This window comes from Triticum dicoccoides, chromosome 1A, assembly GCF_002162155.2.
Source record: "Triticum dicoccoides isolate Atlit2015 ecotype Zavitan chromosome 1A, WEW_v2.0, whole genome shotgun sequence".
Taxonomy (NCBI): domain Eukaryota; kingdom Viridiplantae; phylum Streptophyta; class Magnoliopsida; order Poales; family Poaceae; genus Triticum; species Triticum dicoccoides.
This window is the reverse complement of record NC_041380.1, coordinates 26,119,895-26,134,801: the sequence shown is the minus strand read 5'-3', so window position 1 is coordinate 26,134,801 and position 14,907 is coordinate 26,119,895. Positions and strand designations below refer to the sequence as shown.

Genomic DNA, 14,907 nt, shown 5'->3' with positions numbered 1-14,907 from the left:
GAATCCAAGTGAACTTAAAAAAATGGATTGTAGTGAACTAAAAATTATGATGAACTAAAAGAAGTTTGAATTTAGTGAACTAAACAAAATGAATCCGAAGTGAACTGATTTTTTTATTTTTAGTTAAATAATATTATGAAACTAGTGAATTAAATTTGAAATAAGTCATTTATATTCGAAATCATGTGATTTTTTAAAAAAGGAACTAGTCAACTAGATTTGAATCAACGTGAACTAAAAAAATCTTTTTGATTGTAGTGATCTAAAATTTGAAAACAATTGAACTAAATTTGAATCGAATCCAAGTGAACTTAGAAAAATTTGGATTGTAGTGAACTAAAAATTATGATGAACTAAAAAAAGTTTGAAGTCAGTGAACTAATAAAATTTAATCCGAAGTGAACTGTTTTTTTCGATTTTTAGTTAACTAAAAGTTTGAAACAAGTGAACTAAATTTGAAATAAGAGAACTGTATTTGAAATCAGATGATTTTTTTAAATGGAACTAGTGAACTAGATTTTGAATTACATTTAGTTGGGATTTGAACAATAATAAAATGTATTTCACTAAATAAAACGAAAAAATAGTGAGCTATATTTGAATGAAAGTGAACTAAAAAATCATTTTGATTGTTGTGAACTAAAATTTGAAAACTATTGAACTAAATTTGAATCGAATCCAAGTGAACTAAAAAATTTGGATTGTAGTGAACTAAAAATTATGATGAACCTAAAAAAGTTTGATTTCAGTGAACTAAACAAAATGAATCCGAAGTGAACTAATTTTTTTTTGTATTTTTAGTTAACTAAAATTTTGAAACTGGTGAACTAAATTTGCATTAAGTCATTTATATTCGAAATCAAATGATTTTTTTAAAAGGAACTAGTCAACTAGATTTGAATCAAAAGTGAACTAAAAATCTTTTTGATTGTAGTGAACTAAATTTGAAAACTACTGAACTAAATTTGAGTCGAATCCAAGTGAACTTAAAAATTTGGTTTGTAGTGAACTAAAAATTATGATGAACTAAAAAAGTTTGAATTCAGTGAACTAAAAAAATGAATCCGAAGTGAACTAATTTGTTTTGATTTTTAGTTAACTAAAATTTTGAAACTAGTGAACTATATTTGAAATAAGTCATTTATATTTGAAATCATGTGATTTTTAAAAAAAAGGAACTAGTCAACTAGATTTGAATCAAAGTGAACTAAAAAAAATCTTTTTGATTGTAGTGGTCTAAAATTTGAAAACTATTGAACTAAATTTGAGTTGAATCCAAGTGAACTTAAAAAAATTGGATTGTAGTGAACTAAAAATTATGATGAACTAAAAGAAGTTTGAATTCAGTGAACTAAACAAAATGAATCCGAAGTGAACTGATTTTTTTGATTTTTAGTTAAATAGTATTTTGAAACTAGTGAATTAAATTTGAAATAAGTCATTTATATTTGAAATCATGTGATTTTTTTAAAAAGGAACTAGTCAACTAGATTTGAATCAAAGTCAACTAAAAAAATGTTTTTGATTGTAGTGATCTAAAATTTGAAAACTATTGAACTAAATATGAATCAAATCCAAGTGAACTTAGAAAAATTTGGATTGTAGTGAACTAAAAATTATGATGAACTAAAAAAAGTTTGAATTAAGTGAACTAAAAAAAATTATTCCGAAGTGAACTCTTTTTTTCGATTTTTAGTTAACTAAAAATTTGAAACAAGTGAACTAAATTCGAAATAAGTGAACTGTATTTGAAATCAGATGATTTTTTTAAACGGAACTAGTGAACTAGATTTTGAATTACATTTAGTTAGGATTTGAACAATAATAAAATGTATTTCACTAAATAAAACAAATAAATAGTGAGCTATATTTGAATGAAAGTGAACTAAAAAATCATTTTGATTGTTGTGAACTAAAATTTGAAAACTATTGAACTAAATTTGAATCGAATCCAAGTGAACTAAAAAATTTGGATTGTAGTGAACTAAAAATTATGATGAACTAAAAAAAGTTTGAATTCAATGAACTAAAAAAAACGAATCCGAAGTGAACTAATTTTTTTGTATTTTTAGTTAACTAAAATTTTGAAACTGGTGAACTAAATTTGCATTAAGTCATCTATATTCGAAATCAAATGATTTTTTTAAAAGGAACTAGTCAACTAGATTTGAATCAAAAGTTAACTAAAAAATCTTTTTGATTGTTGTGAACTAAAATTTGTAAACTATTGAACTAAATTTGAGTTGAATCCAAGTGAACTTAAAAAAAATTGGATTGTAGTGAACTAAAAATTATGATGAACTAAAAGAAGTTTGAATTCAGTGAACTAAACAAAATGAATCCGAAGTGAACTGATTTTTTTGATTTTTAGTTAAATAATATTTTGAAACTAGTGAATTAAATTTGAAATAAGTCATTTATATTTGAAATCATGTGATTTTTTTAACAAGGAACTAGTCAACTAGATTTGAATCAAAGTCAACTAAAAAAATGTTTTTGATTGTAGTGATCTAAAATTTGAAAACTATTGAACTAAATATGAATCAAATCCAAGTGAACTTAGAAAAATTTGGATTGTAGTGAACTAAAAATTATGATGAACTAAAAAAAGTTTGAATTAAGTGAACTAAAAAAAATTATTCCGAAGTGAACTATTTTTTTCGATTTTTAGTTAACTAAAAATTTGAAACAAGTGAACTAAATTCGAAATAAGTGAACTGTATTTGAAATCAGATGATTTTTTTAAACGGAACTAGTGAACTAGATTTTGAATTACATTTAGTTAGGATTTGAACAATAATAAAATGTATTTCACTAAATAAAACAAATAAATAGTGAGCTATATTTGAATGAAAGTGAACTAAAAAATCATTTTGATTGTTGTGAACTAAAATTTGAAAACTATTGAACTAAATTTGAATCGAATCCAAGTGAACTAAAAAATTTGGATTGTAGTGAATTAAAAATTATGATGAACTAAAAAAAGTTTGAATTCAATGAACTAAACAAAATGAATCCGAAGTGAACTAATTTTTTTGTATTTTTAGTTAACTAAAATTTTGAAACTGGTGAACTAAATTTGCATTAAGTCATCTATATTCGAAATCAAATGATTTTTTTAAAAGGAACTAGTCAACTAGATTTGAATCAAAAGTTAACTAAAAAATCTTTTTGATTGTTGTGAACTAAAATTTGTAAACTATTGAACTAAATTTGAGTTGAATCCAAGTGAACTTAAAAAAAATTGGATTGTAGTGAACTAAAAATTATGATGAACTAAAAGAAGTTTGAATTCAGTGAACTAAACAAAATGAATCCGAAGTGAACTGATTTTTTTGAATTTTAGTTAAATAATATTTTGAAACTAGTGAATTAAATTTGAAATAAGTCATTTATATTTGAAATCATGTGATTTTTTTAAAAAGGAACTAGTCAACTAGATTTGAATCAAAGTGAACTAAAAAAATGTTTTTGATTGTAGTGATCTAAAATTTGAAAACTATTGAACTAAATTTGAATCGAATCCAAGTGAACTTAGAAAATTTTGGATTGTAGTGAACTAAAAATTATGATGAACTAAAAAAAGTTTGAATTAAGTGAACTAAAAAAATTAATCCGAAGTGAACTATTTTTTTCGATTTTAAGTTAACTAAAAATTTGAAACAAGTGAACTAAATTTGAAATAAGTGAACTGTATTTGAAATCAGATGATTTTTTTAAACGGAACTAGTGAACTAGATTTTGAATTACATTTAATTGGGATTTGAACAATAATAAAATGTATTTCACTAAATAAAACAAAAAAAATAGTGAGCTATATTTGAATGAAAGTGAACTAAAAAATCATTTTGATTGTTCTGAACTAAAATTTGAAAACTATTGAACTAAATTTGAATCGAATCCAAGTGACCTAAAAAATTTGGATTGTAGTGAACTAAAAATTATGATGAACTAAAAGAAGTTTAAATTCAGTGAACTAAAAAAATTAATCTGAAGTGAACTATTTTTTTCGATTTTTAGTTAACTAAAAATTTGAAACAAGTGAACTAAATTTGAAATAAGTGAACTGTATTTGAAATCAGATGATTTTTTTAAACGGAACTAGTGAACTATATTTTGAATTACATTTAGTTGGGATTTGAACAATAATAAAATGTATATCAACAAACAAAATGAAAAAATAGTGAGCTATATGTGAAAGCTATTGAACTAAATTTGAATCGAATCCAAGTGAACTAAAAAACTTGGATTGTAGTGAACTAAAAATTATGATGAACTAAAAAAAGTTTGAATTCAGTGAACTAAACAAAATGAATCCAAAGTGAACTAATTTTTTTGGATTTTTAGTTAACTAAAATTTTGAAACTGGTGAACTAAATTTGCATTAAGTCATTTATATTTGAAATTAGATGATTTTTTTAAAAAGGAACTAGTCAACTAGATTTGAATCAAAAGTGAACTAAAAATCTTTTTGATTGTAGTGAACTAAATTTGAAAACTATTGAACTAAATTTGAGTCGAATCCAAGTGAACTTAAAAAATTTGGTTTGTAGTGAACTAAAAATTATGATGAACTAAAAAAAGTTTGAATTCAGTGAACTAAAAAAATGAATCCAAAGTGAACTAATTTTATATTGATTTTTAGTTAACTAAAATTTTGAAACTAGTGAACTAAATTTGAAATAAGTCATTTATATTTGAAATCATGTGATTTTTTTAAAAAGGAACTAGTCAACTAGATTTGAATCAAAGTGAACTAAAAAAATCTTTTTGATTGTAGTGATCTAAAATTTGAAAACTATTGAACTAAATTTGAATCGAATCCAAGTGAACTTAGAAAAATTTGGATTGTAGTGAACTAAAAATTATGATGAACTAAAAAAAGTTTGAATTCAGTGAACTAAAAAAAATTAATCCGAAGTGAACTATTTTTTCAATTTTTAGTTAACTAAAAATTTGAAACAAGTGAACTAAATTTGAAATAAGTGAACTATATTTGAAATCAGATGATTTTTTAACGGAACTAGTGAACTAGATTTTGAATTACATTTCGTTGGGATTTGAACAATAATAAAATGTATTTCACTAAATAAAAAATAGTGAGCTATATTTGAATCAAAGTGCACTGAAAAATCATTTTGATTGTAGTGAACAAAAAAAATGAAAATTGGTGAACTAAATTTAAATTGAATCCAAGTGAACTAAAAAATTCAGATTGTAGTGAACTAAAATTTGAAAAACTGTGAACTAAAAGCTAGATTTTAATCTAAATGAAAATGATTTTTGAAAATGAAAAGTTAACTAGGGGAGTGCACTAAAAAATAAAATGAAGGTGAAGTATTTTTTTCTATTCTAGTGACCTAAAATTATGTTGAAGTAAAAAAAGTTTGAAATTCAATGAACTAAAAAAATGAATCCGAAGTGAAGTAAAAATTTTGGATTTTAGTGAACTAAAATATTCAAACTAGTGAACTAAATGGAAATGTTTTTTGAAAATGAAAAGTTAACTAGGGGAGTGCACTAAAAAATTTAATCAAGGTGAAGTAATTTTTACTATTCTAGTCAACTAAAATTATGTTGAAGTAAAAAAAGTTTGAAATTCAGTGAACTAAAAAAGTGAATCCAAAGCGAGGTAAGTTATTTTTGGATTTTAGTGAACTAAAATTTTCAAACTAGTGAACTAAATTTGAATTTAGTAAACTATATTTGAATTTAGATGATTTTTTCAAAAAAATCGGATCGTGTGAGCTAGATTTAAATTGCAGTGAACTAAAATTATGTTTAATTGAAAAAAGTTTAATTTAGTTCACTAAAAAATGATTTTAGTGAACTAAAATTTTCAAACTAGTGAATTAAAATTGAATTAAATGAACTGTATTTGAATTTAGATGAAAGAAAATAAAAAAAGGAACTAGTGAACTAGATTTAAAAAATATGATGAACTCAAAAAAGTTTGAATTCGGTGAACTAAAAAAATGAATTCAAAGTGTGCTATTTTTTGAGGATATTCGTTAACTAAAATTTTGAAACTAGTGAACTAATTTGAATTTAGTGAATTATACTTTAATTAAGATGATTTAAAAAAGGAACTAGTGGAGAAGATTTTGAATTACATTGATGTGGATTTTGAATGATAAAAAATGTAATTCACTAAAAAGAAAAAATAAGTGAGCTATATTTGAACTAAAAATCTTGTTGATTGTAAAATGTAAAAGTTTGTTGTAAAAATGAACTAAAAATTATTTTCTGATTGTAGTGAACTAAAATTTTGTTGTAAAATGAAATAAAATGTGGTGAAATAAAAATAAATTGTGGTGAACTAAAAAAAGTTCACTGCAATTGTGGTGAACTAAAAAAAGTTCACTGCAATTCAGTACATACACGCTGAATTAAGTATTTTGAACTTTATACACCCACATGCAAGGGGGGTATCATTTTAAAAAGGACAAAAAGTACCACATGGCACATGTTCTTAGAAGCAAAAATCTCCTAGGAGAACCATTACACATAATTGGTTTTCATATGTATCACGTCTTAGATAAAATCACACTCCTCTACAAAACTATAGTTCATGTCTCCCTTCTAAAAAAAAGCTCTTCAATCTAAAGAAAAGATGTTCACTAGGAGGTTGGCAGATCCTCCTCCTTTATCATGTTGAGCGTGCTTTTGAAGAGACGGTAGGCTGATATCATTCTTTGCTTGGGTACATTCTCCTGTGTAGACAAAAAAGGGTGGTCTTGAAGTTAAAATGCACGGGAAAAACTGTATTAAAAAGACATAAAATGAATAGGTGTATGTACTGAAAAATAAAAGTACATTCTCCTTCTTGCATTGTAAGAAGGGGATCAAAAAATGTTCAATAATTATATAGATTTAACATAACAAGTACTTCTTGTCAGCTTAAAAAATGTTTATAAATTAAAATTAAATAAACGTGCATAGATTCATTCTGTGTATTTTTCAATTAAAAGGTGCTGCAAAAATAAAAAAAGATTTCCTAGTTCGTTTTCAGTACGCTAAATTTTTGTAAAAATATACATCAGACAGTTGGGACAAACAAAAAAATATCGTGCTGAAGCTTTTCATGACTTTGCCTTCAAAGTTGTCCATGTAAAGGGGGAGGTAGTGACCTGAGTCATGCCTGTTGAAAAAAGAAACAACAAATGAATAGAGGCTTTCATATTGAGCCTCAGCAGGACAGAATGTTTGAAAGAAATCAGAAAAAAATGAAGATAAAAATGAACAACATAACAACTTACATCAGACAGTTGTTGGATAGTGCCCCACAGCTTGAAGCTTGAAGTTGAAGACATTCTTGAAAGGCTTATTACTGAGTTTGCAAAGCAAGTTGTAGTTGGAAACCTATTGCATAAATTAAGTACACCGGTTTAAAAAAATAGTGTGTCCTGATGCTTTGAATTTAAAGACAAAAGTTGATACAGGAAGAGCTTACCAAGTTGTGCACAATTTGTTGTTGAGCATTTTCCTGGATTGTACCACATGGGTCAAAGAAGTGAGTCCTCTCAAATAGAGAGTTCATACAAACAATTACCCAGTGGTTTGACTTGATAGTGGGGAACAACAACTGTGATAAAAAACATGAAGGAGAGAAAAAAATTAGCACAAACAAACTAGAAAAAAAACTATTGTACAAGTCAGATGAGAGTTTCCATAGTACCAAATCCTTTTTCCATAGACTTTCTTCTGAATTTACTCTGTCAAACTCTGTTTTGCAGCTTACTGGGTCAAAAACTTCAGGGCTAACTAACAGTTTATTCTGGGGAAAAAAAGAAAGAACGGAAAACTAGTTAACAGTGAGGTTTCGTGAGTAGAAAAGAATGCTAAATTTATTCGATAAAAAGGAGACAGATAAAACTCACAGTGAAGCGCGAAGTGAAACTGGATTTTTTAATAAGTTGAATGTTTGAATGAGTGAATCCATGACTTCATCTCCAATCTCACCCCTTGACTTGAATGAAGCGAAGAAGTTGTCATAACTAATGGGAAATCCCTCAATGTTGACAAAAAGGGTGCTGCACACAGATTTGAGCCGTGAAAAAAAGTTTAGCACTTAGGGGTTGTGTGTGGGTCATCCCAAAAAAAAAAGAATGCACTTAAGGGTGAAAAAGAATAATTTACTATTCTTTGAAGATTGGCTTCCTCAGAAATTTGGTGAAAAACAAATCCACCTCTCTAGGGATTTTCAGCCTCTTTGGTTCATCAGGAGATTGCACTTTAGCTGCTCTCTTTTTCCTATTCTTCTTCTCAATGGTATTTGGACCTGTGCTTGATCCAGCTTGTGCATCATTGGCCCTAGATGAACCTGTGTGTGACATGTGAACAGGGAAAAAATGTTAGGCCAATCATCATTTTGAAAAAATGGGCTAGATAAATGAGAAAAAGGCAAACTTAGATAATTGCAAGCAAGACAAAGTGAAAAAAAGGCAAAAAGCTAAAACCTAATTGAAGAGCAAAGCCCATGTCTATGTATATTCCTGTGTTAGAATTAGCCTCACCAAATGGTCTCTCTTCACTGGTAGGTGCACAAGGGGTGAAAGGAGAGTCATCAATTATGATTGGGGTGCTACTGTAATGCTTCAATCTTTCATTTGATAAGCTAGAACTGATGAGAACAAGACTCCTTTGGTTTATTTCAGTTATTGGGTCCAACTCTTCCTGGTGAGGTTAAGAATGTCTCAGTACAACAAAAATGTAGTATAGAAAAAGATATGCCTGATCAAAAAGGAATGCTTGAGGTTTCATGGATAGTATGTCCAGAAAGTAAAATATCTCCTTGTATCAGGAAAGCAGAAAAAAAATTAAACTGGGTGGTTACCTCAACCTTCACATTGTTCTCAGCTTTGGGTGCAACGGGTCCTTGCTTGGTGAGAAGTACATCAGGGGTCTGCTCACGAAAAAAAGATAATAAAACATAAAAAGACTATCTTGTGCAAATAAAAGCATTTACATTGGAAATAAAATGGAAAAGCATTTCAAATAACTAAACATGAGGTTTCCTTTTGATGCAAAAAAATTCATCAAAAAATGGAAATTGTACGTTCATTATAATGTAAACTAATTAGTCAGAAAAAAACAATACAGGCAAAAAAAGATTAAAAAATACCTCTGATTTCGAATGCAGCTCTGGCTTCACTTTACATTCGATCTCATGTTTTGGAGTGAAACTTGTTCCTGCTGACTTGATATCTGGAGTGGTCAAGTTAATTGGGTTGTTTTCATTGATTGTTTCGTGGGCATTGCTGTGAAAAATGACTTGCGTTTTTGGAATGCAAAAAATCTATGTTGTTTAGTATAACTATGTGAGAAAGAATGCATCATAAATAAGTAAATAAGAAAGAAAAAAAGAAAGAAACCTCTTGTTGAGTATCAGCAATGTTGCCAATAGGAACTGCATTTGCATACGGTGTTTGAGATATGTGTCTTATCTACAAAAAATTTTAGAATAAAAACATTTTAAAAGTTAGTCGGAAACAAGAAAGGAAGGTTGAATACATAATCAAGAAAAAAAGCCAAAAAAGAAGAATAAAAGATACTTACTGGTAGTACTCCAAACGCTTTCCTAGACTCATAATTCCTATCAACCAAAGCTAGGTATTGGAAATCTGCATTCTTAATGTGGTTGATCCGGGGTAGAGAATAATCAACAGTTGACTGGTGATTCTCGATGACATCAAAGTCAACGAAATCCAGATAAATGATCTGTTATTAAAAAAAATGAAAAGAAGAAGCAGGTCAGTTTGGAATTGTGAACAATAACTATGACGAAAGCAAAATAATTACAGAAGTAAAAATATGTAAAAGAAGCAGAACAAGCAAGAAAAATGAAGGGAAAAGGATTACCCCCCAAATAGGAAGGCATCCGCCAATGTGGGAAGGCTTGTTCATTTCCTCAAGTGTTGGTCTGTTCATTATCATTTCGAAATGACGCTCTGATTCTTCAACCATAAAATCCAATGCTAATTGGCCAAAGTCCAGTGAAGGGATTACAGACACATCTCTCAGAGAGAAGAGGAATTTGGTGTTGCCAAAATAGTATGACGCTGGGCAAAGTATAGATGATATGAAATAGAAAACGAAGCTCCTGATGAAACCATCTTCACTCTCGTCAGTTAGCATCACTTCCTCAATCTTGTTGATAGGCATCTTGTTCTGATAATCAATATACTTGCTTCTTAACTGAGCAACTTCTGCTTTCACTTGAGGATCATTGCTGCTGAAGACAAAAGGAACAGTACCGCCAGGGAAATCAAAAATCTTGTCTACCATGTCTTTAGTGATCTTGATGACTTTGTTCTTGTGCTTGAAACAAGGCTCTGTAACACCAAAAATGTGCTGATCTAACCACTCAAGGAGATTCATTGGGATGTTTAGGTGATATGGCATGTGAAGCAGGGCATCCATTTTGTATTTGCTGATGTGCCCTAATTGAATCTCACTGAACTTTTTCACTGTCTTGCTAAAGCGCATTGTTGACAACCTAGATTTATAGGTGGGATTGCACAACTTCCTAGGATAAACTCTTGCTGCATAAATTAAAAATGAATAACTATTCAGACAGTGAAGACAAGAAGATTTAGTGCAGAAAATAGTATGAAACGCATAAAAAAACTCCTAAAACTACGGCACTGGATACTGATCAAAAAGAGAAAAAGTTTGGTTTAAACATAATTCTTGTGTTTTGCACTTTTAATTGATCAAGCTTTTGCTGCTGATGATTATAAAAAATAAATTTCAGTACAACGAGATTCTGCCTCAATATAGTACAAACCAAAAGAAATCAACACCTTTTTGGAAGTACTTTGGCACTGGATACAAATTAAGCCTTGAAAAAATAAGATCATTCAAGAGACTAAGAACCTAACTCTAAAAGCTATGAGTGAACCAGGATGAACATACCGCCTTGACCATTCTGAAGACCTCGTGGTGGAGCTTGGAATGTTTCATCGCTTTCCGGTTGTTCAACGTGCGCGACTATGACACCTTGTTCAGCTGCAAAAATAAAAAACAGAAAACCTAGTTAGCAACATTTAACACTAACTAGACAAAATCATGTGCCAAAAAGATATCAATTCAAAAAGGAAAATAAAACGCTCAGAAAAGTAACAGTTTAAGAAACGATTATGTATGAACATGACTGTACCAAAAAGAGGAGGAACTATGTATGGCATGTTTAAGGTTGAAGGAAGTAAAATTGACAAGAAACACTAGAATACTAAAAAACAGGCGAAACAAAAAAAAAACAACTAGAGCAGAAAACCTCCATTGGAATAATTAGTACATATCATTCCCATAGGCATGTTTTTTATTATATAAAAAAAGAAGCTGCGTAAACGGGTCAGCTTGAGCACCTTGTACTAGCGTTTGGACTTCTTGATGCTGTTCCTGACCACCTTGCTCGACTGGTTGTGAATCAAGTTGTTCTTTCACTTTGCCATGTCCAATCCCTTCTTCTTCTGCAAAGCAAAAAATAAAATAAAATAAAGTGAGCATTAAGTGCGTGAAAGAATGTTCATGTATGAACTAGTTTTCTGTAGTTGTTATCCACATTGATGATCTCTTCATTATCAGAAAAAAAAAATGGGGCATACACAAAGAACTTGGACTTGACAGGGTAAAAAATGCACATCAATGAGCATGCAAAATAGAACTCCTGAACCCCTATCATATCACAAAGTCAACAAAAATCCAGCGAGCATTAGTAGCTTTCCTTTGAGCCTTTGACCTCCCAGATCAAAAAGTGCTTAACATATTTACATTTTATAACTGATAATCCTTTCAATTTGTTGTAGGACTCACACCCTAAAAAATTATTACAAGCACGGATCACTGCTAAAAAATGACGAGCACTAATTTTAAATAAACCCTAGTGAGCGGATCCACGATCACTATTAAAAGAATGGGGGAAGGGAGGAAAAGAGCACGAACCAGCGGAAGCCATCGCGATTTCGCGCGTGAAACCAGCGCGAGACAGGGGACGGATTGATTGCTAGACGAAAACCCTAGAAATAGTAAACGCGGGGGAGACAAGATGTGGAAGGGGATAAGAGGGGGAGAGACACGGAAGGAAAGAAGAAGAAGTCAAGGCGTAGAAGGATCGACTGCCAGAAGAAAACGGGCCAAGCCCAGTAGACCGCGGGGGGTGTGCGCCGCTTTGTGGAAATCGAAGAAACGGGCGCAACGGGCGCCGTTTAGGAAATGCCTAAGAAAAAGCCAGAAAAGCCAAACCAGTAAATATGTCAGTTTTTTTTTTGAGAGAAAGTAAATATGTCAGTTATTGGGTCGGTCCATGTTGGAGCGCTCATAGGCGAGGCGGTGATGTATCCTGCAATAAGCGAGATATAACATTTGCCGGCCAAGCGTGACCTCGCTAGCTTGCCTCTATAACACACATGCTTGCTAGGGCCGCCGCCACCATAGGACCTGGCTAGCACCGTTGCCATAACATGTCCTTAATCTTTGTCGCCGCCACCCACCCTAGTTGCCAGTGCCACCGCATATCCTAGTCAACAGTGAAACCACTACAACGCACTCGCACTGTAGTGTTGGAGTCCAGCACATCAAGGAAGACTGTCGCATGATGCATATACTTTAATTTCTTGTCCTGCTCAAAGTGACCAAATAGGGAACCGAAAGTATGCACATTCGTTTCATGCATAGTTTCCATTTTAAACTGGAAATATGACCGGAATTCGGTTAACCATATTTACGATTTCACTATTTCAGGTGCAAATTTCGGTTTTCACGTCTCACTAACCGAATTCTTGAAAACCACGGAATATGAAAACAGAGTTTTTGGTTTAAAACAAGGCCCAATTCTAACTGTTGGGTGCCCCTCAGGAGCCAACTAGGCGACGCTGCTCTCTTTGGTGCCAAGTGCTCATCCCGATGTGGACCGTCCATGTGGATGACATATATATAGAACTAAGTGGGACACCTAGTATAATTTTTTCCAGAACCCCCCTGGTATAATTTAGTTTTTCTCTCAGCACGCGTTATACAGAAAATCTTCACTCCTTCATGTGACGCAAATCTAATAGCTTCTATTTCATACTGTTCATGTGCATAAACGAGAAACTAAACACCTAACCTTGAGGCAAAGGATGTTAAAGGTCCAATAACCAACTAGGCTAATAACATTCTGTGATTTATTAATGGTTTACATCCAATATTATGTGTATTCATTTGATGTGAGGTTAAAATTATAATAAATTACCTTGAATACCTGTTTTTTGTCGGAAATGAATTGATGAACCGGTGGTCCGACCAATAAAAACCTGAACCGACAGCCTCACCGGTTCGGTTGCTGATTCGGCTTTTTAAACTATGGTTTGCCGTCAAACGGGTATTACAGAGAAGGAAGAAGAAAGAAGTCCAGTTTTCACCCTCAAATATGACCCGAGGGACAAATACCCCCCTGAACTCAAATCTGGTACAATTTCAACCCTCAAATCGTTAATACCGGGTAAATCTTTCCCTTAAGTGGTTTTGCTTTGATTCTAGAAGGTTTTGAGCCAAGATCGTGTGACGTGGCATGGATTTGGGTGTGCACACAGAGGAAAGCTCGCCTGTTCCTGATGCACGTCGTTTGCTGCCCGTAGCGCCGCCTCCTGTACGTAACATCGCTTATGTCGTTCCTCTCGCTCTACGCACTGCTCGAGGGCGCCGACGACTATGACGCGTCCTTCGTAGCATGTGACCCGATCGCTGCACGATGGACCGAGCTGCCGACGTCGATGATGCTCGTCGCCGGCGGCCCCGGCGCTCCGCCACCCGTTATTCCTCTCCCGCCGACTGCCGCTCCAGTCCGTGGTTGCCGTGGGGCTCGCCCTCGCCGCCTAGTCCATGGAGCCGCTCCACCCGGCGCTATGCCAGCCGCTCATGTTTGACACGGCCGCCGCACCCGTGCTGCGTTGGCTGGTCGGCCCGCAGGTCTTGCAAATGATCATGTCTTCATCGCGGGATGTGTGGGCGCTGGCTACGAGCTCGCAGGCGCGCGCTCTGGAGCGATAGTGGACCCCGTTGCAGGTCGCACCGTACGCGTCGAGGGAGGCGCTCCCGCCGATGCGGGACGGGCGGTTCAACTGGGACACCGCGGAGGTCCTCTGCTCGGGCGGGAAGGTCTGCATGGTCAACCTATGCGGCAGCGGGACGGTGCCGTGTTCGACCTCATGGCCAGCCGGTGGGAGGACATGCTGCCCGACATGCTCGCTGGCTGGAAGGGCCCTGCCGTGGCATCCCCAGACAGTGGAGATACGTTCTTTGCCCTGGATGAGGAGTGCGGTGCGCTCAGCGGAAGAGGCAAACCACGGATGATGAAGAAATCTAGGGTTGAGGATTTTTTTTTAGAGGAAAAGGGCTCGAAGAGCCCCGGCTCCATTGCATTGATCAATGAAACCAGACCAACCAGTTCTTACAAAACATCCACAAGTCTCAGGAAAGGCAGCACTACACGGCTACCAGCTAAACACAAACTCTACTCTACAGAGCAAATTGAGAGAGATAAACCAGGAGTTTTTGCACACGGACTGCCTGATAGAACGCCCTGCGGCAGCATATTACAGAAGTTACTTCTTATCCATCAGGCTCATCGGCCCTGCAGAGTAGGTTTCCAGGGGTGGAAGGGGGAATCCACCGCGTTCAGGCGCAGCGATCCTCCCACCGCAGCAATTCCGTCGTAGCCAGGATCCGGACACATGAGCAGGGGAGGCTCTCTCATCTTCTGCTCCAGTCTTGACATCAGTAGACGTACTCTGTCTTTGACAGGCCCTGTGTATAGAATCTCCCAGGTAGACAGTATAGCCACCATTCTCCCCCACACACCCTGCATATTAGACCACATAGCGCGGCCAAAATACATGTCATTGCGAAGTTTCCATAAGGCCCACA

The 14,907-nt window shown here is 33.4% G+C and overlaps 1 pseudogene; it reads left to right on the top strand.

Annotated features, from left to right (window-relative positions):
- The first annotated feature begins 13,595 nt into the window (after positions 1–13,595).
- LOC119350353 lies at positions 13,596–14,699 on the top strand (annotated as a pseudogene).
- Positions 14,700–14,907: the final 208 nt, after the last annotated feature.